Genomic DNA, 4,823 nt, shown 5'->3' with positions numbered 1-4,823 from the left:
TATCTTCTGAAGTTGAAAAAGTCCAACAGGTGGTGAATGAGGCTTGCCTAGAAGTAATTTTAAAGAAAAGCTGGAATTGCTTTTGACTGAAAATCAGAGAGGTGATAGAAATGTGCATAGGTTAAACTTTAAGAATTTGGTGGAATGAGCTGGGTGTGATGGTACATATATGCAAACCCAGTACTTGGGAGGCTGAGATAAGAGAATCACAGGTTTGAGGCAAGCCTCATCAACCTAGTGATGTCCTCAGCAATTTAGTGGACCCTGTTTCAAAATGAACATAAAATAGGCCTGGGGGGTATAGCACAGATGCAGAATGCCCGAGTTTAATACCAATATCATAAATAATAATTTGTGGGGAAAAAGCACAAAGTATTCACAATAGGCCAGAAGGCGTTTTAAGGAAGGTATTCAGGCTTGAATACCTTCTTGAAAAGCTCCCTCAGAAAAGGAACACATGCTAAGGCAAAAAGATCCCAACCTTCAGAGTCTGGGTATAGTATGCAGCCAGAGTTAAGAGCTCAAGAAAAGATACACCTAGCTAAAAAATAATTATATCATTAACAGAAATAGAGACACTAATAGAGGAAACTGGCAGGGAAGAGAAACATTTTTCGTTTGAGTTTGAGTTCAGACATCAATGCCATGATTCCAATGATTATTTCACATTGCTTAAATGGATCGTTGCTACCTTTTTGTATGTATTAAACATTTCCAACATATATTCAAGTGGTTAACACTATTTTTATTAGACCTGGTAGATTTCATTAAAACTAAGTATTGGAAAGCCTAAAATTATAGGCCTAGTTCCATCATTAAATTGTATGGGACCTCAACCACTTTGTGCCTCAGTTTCTTCACTACAAAACCTATATAATAACTTCCCTATTTTCTCATATAGTTGTGGTGTTGATGGAAGGGAAAATAAGGTAAATTTTTAGAAAGTTCTTTGAAAAGAATCAAATAAAGGATTTATTACAAATGGTCTTAATCTTTTTCCTGTTGCTATAACAAAATACCAGAGACTGGGTAACTTATAAATAACAGAGGTTCATTTGGCTTATACTTCTGAAAAATAAGAAATCCAAGAGCTGACACTGGTGTCTGTCCAATATCTCATAAGGGCATTCTTTCTTCATCATAGTATGAAATAGAGTATCACATGGTGATAAAGACTAAGGGCATGTAAGCTCAGATCTCTGTTCCTCTTTTTATAAAGCCACCAGTCCCATCATTAACTAATGATGCTATCTAGTTTTATTTATTTATTTATTTATTTATTTTGGTGGTACTGGAGGTGGAACCCAGGGGCTTTCTAACTTCAGGCTATACTTCCAGACCTATTTGTATATTTTATTTGAAAACAGGGTCTCATTAAGTTGCTGAGAGCCTCACTAAGTAGCTGAAGCTAGCTTCAAACCTGTGCGATCCTCCTGTCTCAGCCTCCCAAGTGCGAGGATTACAAGCATACAACACCACGCCCAGCTATCTAATTTTAATTATTTATCAAAGGACCCACCTTCAAGTATCATCAACATATGAGTTTGGGGATTAATTTTCCAGCACATGAAATTTGTGAGACACATTAAAACTATAGCACAATCCTATTCCTTTTAATGAGGGAATACTAATAATCTGGTGGGATAGGGCAAGAGGAAATGAATCATCAGTTTATATTTCAAGATAGGAACCTAATACCCATGGCAATCTTTAATGAAAACAAAAATGTAAGCTGCAACCAATTCTCTCCAGGAACAAAGAGATTACAGGGAGTGCAACCCTGGTGAATTACATATTTTTTGCTCAGTCAGGAAGTGTAAGGTTTGGGGGGTGCTGTTTCAAAGCATCAGATAAATAACGTAAGTAAAACAAACAAAATTTCTCATTTCTCATTTCAAAGTATGTACTGGAACTCAAGAATTTATTTGACCCTGTTGAAAGAATTGCATCCTTGGCCAGAAAGCAGGTTCTCACTCCACAATTGGTCTAATGAAACTGTTCATCCTTTCCTGAGGATGTTCCCTCTTTGGCTTAGGACAATTCCCTTCATTCCCCACCCTTCATTCCCAGTGGACTTAAAAACAAAATTAAGCCTCAGTATGTCTCAGGGGAACATGCAAATAAAATTCAGGATCAAATATACCAAAAGACTTGTGGCATATTTAATTCATATGCACAAGAAACCTGTGTACTGAGGATGATTTACCAAGGATGGTGACATTCATCCTTATTTTTGCTATGTGAAACATCAGGCTGTACCTCTGTTAGTTTACTAATCTGATTAACACAAATCTAGACTAGATGCTGAGACCCTAGCAATTCCCCAGCATGATGCAGAAGAAGAAATTTAATGACTTTGTGAGGTAATTATGCTAGAGTATATTTGTCACATGTGACTTACCTGCTCACTCTCTGATTATATATCTAAAAAGACCAGCTAACTGTCTTTTCACTAAAGACTTGATTCAAATGGATATATTAAGCCAAAATAGTTTTACATTTTTTAGTGAAAATAATGTAAAATTTAGAATAGTTATAAAAATAAGAATAGCACAAAGAACACTCATAAATCTATTACCCAAATTCATACATTGTTAGTGTTTAATTAATTTGCTTTATCATTTGTACACTTAATTTTTTCTGAACTTTTTTTGTTTGTGGATAGTACTGGGGATTGTACCCAGGAGAATTCTACCTCTGAGCTACACTACCAGCACTATTTTATTTTTTATCTTGAAACAAGGTCTTGCTAATTCACAGAGGGTCTAGCTAACTTGCCAAGAGTGGCCTAAAATCCTGATATCCTTCTGTATTAGCCTTCCAAGTACTGGGTTTAGAGGCATGCACCACCCTGTCTGCCTTTCTGAACATTTTGAGAATACATTGTATACCCCTAAATATTTCAGGGTTTATTTTCTAAAAATGGGAAGATTCTCTTACATAACCACAGAATAGTTTAAAACTTCATTAAGTTTAGCATTTAGAACAAAGCTGTGACCTAATATAAATTCCATATTTTAATTTTGTAAACTGACCAATAATATCATGTTCATAGCATTTTTATAGCCTTTGGCACAGGAACTAGGCTAGAACCAGGTACTGCAAGTAGCTGCCACATCTCTTTAGTCTCCTTTAGTCTGGAGCATTTACACAGTCTTATTTTTGTGAAATTAAAAAAATTTTGGCAGGGCAGTACTAGGGATTTAATGCAGGGGCATTCTACCTCTAAGCCACACCACAGCCCTATTTTTTATTCTTTATTTTAAAGCAGGGTCTCTCTAAGTTGCAGAAGGCCTCACTAAGTAAGTATTTGAGGGTAGCGGTGAACCTGCAATCCTCTTATCTCAGCCTCCCAAGAACTGGAATTACAGGAGTGTGCTACCACACCCAGCTTGATACTGAGCTTTTCAAAGAACATAGCCTAGCCAGGTATGGTGGCCAAGGCTTGTAATCCAAGTATTGGGGAGGTTGAAAAAGGAGATGGCAAATTAAAGATCAGCCTTAGCAATTTAGTGAAGCTTTCAATAACTGAGAAAGACTTTCTTTCAAATTAAAAAACACGAGCTAGGGGAGGAAGATCTCTGAGGCTCTTCGCAGACAATGCAGGCGGCCTTGTCCCGGAGCCAGGTGAGTGCCAGGCAGCAGCAGCAGGGCCTCGTGCATGGCAGTGCGGCCTGGGCTTTGGCCTCCCTCGGGTTCCCTGAAAGCAGGCAGGCGGCCAGAGCAGGAGCAGCACCGGCAGCCAAGGCAGAGCCCCAGCGTGTCTCTCTTCCCCTCCACCCGAGCCCAGGGCAGCCAGGCAGCTGGTGGCTGGAGGGGGGTCCTCTGTTCAAGAATGGGCATTCTCCTAGCCAGAATATGGAGACTGTTCAATCACCAGGAGCACAAAGTTATCATTGTTGGGTTGGATAATGCAGGGAAAACTACCATCCTTTACCAAATTTTTATGAATGAAGTTGTACATACATTGCCTACAATAGGAAGTAATGTAGAAGAGATACGATTATTATACACATTTCCTAATGTGAGATATTGGTGGCCAAGAATTTCTTCGTTCTTCCTGGAACTCTTATTATACTAACACGGAGTTCCTAATAATTGTTGTGGACAGTACAGACAGAGAGAGAATTTCTGTAACTAGGGAAGAGCTCTACAAAATGTTAGCACATGAGGTCCTAAGAAAAGCTGGACTGCTGACTTCTGCTAATAAACAAGATGTTAAAAAAACATGACTGTAGCAGAAATCTCCCAGATTTTGAAGCTAATTTGTATTAAAGACCACCAGTAGCATATTCAGGCATGCTGTGCTCTTACTAGCAAGGGATTATGCCAAGGACTTGCATGGATGATATTACAATTTAAGATTAGATGATCTCTACTGACCTTTTCCCATAGACTCTGTATATATAAACAAAGTCCTGGAATTTACCTGAAAGATGTAAAAATTAATGGTTTAGATATATTTATAATGAACTGATAGAATTTTTTCCATAAAAAGAAAAATTAAGACCATTTATTTGAAAACAAAGATGAAGTCTCACCTTCCTGTTTACTTTCTCATTGGTCCCTTCCAAAGTTCATTATTAAAGCTGTGACTGAAATTTTTCTTGTAATGACTCTTTGCAGGACTTTGTAGAGCCTGTGGTAAGTACAAAGGGAGAGGAAGACATTTTGAACTTTAAGAGCTTTATTGTCAGTATAACCTGACCTAGTTGAATGTTGTTCTCTTCTGTTCCATTAAGTCAAAGTACAAATCAGCACAGATATTGTTTCCAATATCTTAAAATGTCATATTACTTAAGAAAAGTATTTTGCTTAAGGTT

At 37.7% G+C, this 4,823-nt stretch overlaps 1 pseudogene across 1 annotated transcript; it reads left to right on the top strand.

Moving 5' to 3' along the window:
- Positions 1–3,835: 3,835 nt before the first annotated feature.
- Positions 3,836–4,372, top strand: LOC308279505 (ADP-ribosylation factor-like protein 5A; annotated as a pseudogene). The gene has a single exon. The product of its transcript is annotated as an ADP-ribosylation factor-like protein 5A (transcript).
- The last annotated feature ends 451 nt before the right edge of the window (positions 4,373–4,823 follow it).

The sequence above is a fragment of the Muscardinus avellanarius genome, assembly GCF_963383645.1.
Source record: "Muscardinus avellanarius genome assembly, chromosome: X".
NCBI classification, from domain to species: Eukaryota; Metazoa; Chordata; class Mammalia; order Rodentia; family Gliridae; genus Muscardinus; species Muscardinus avellanarius.
Note: the sequence above shows the minus strand (reverse complement) of the source record. Positions and strands in the feature narration are given on the sequence as shown.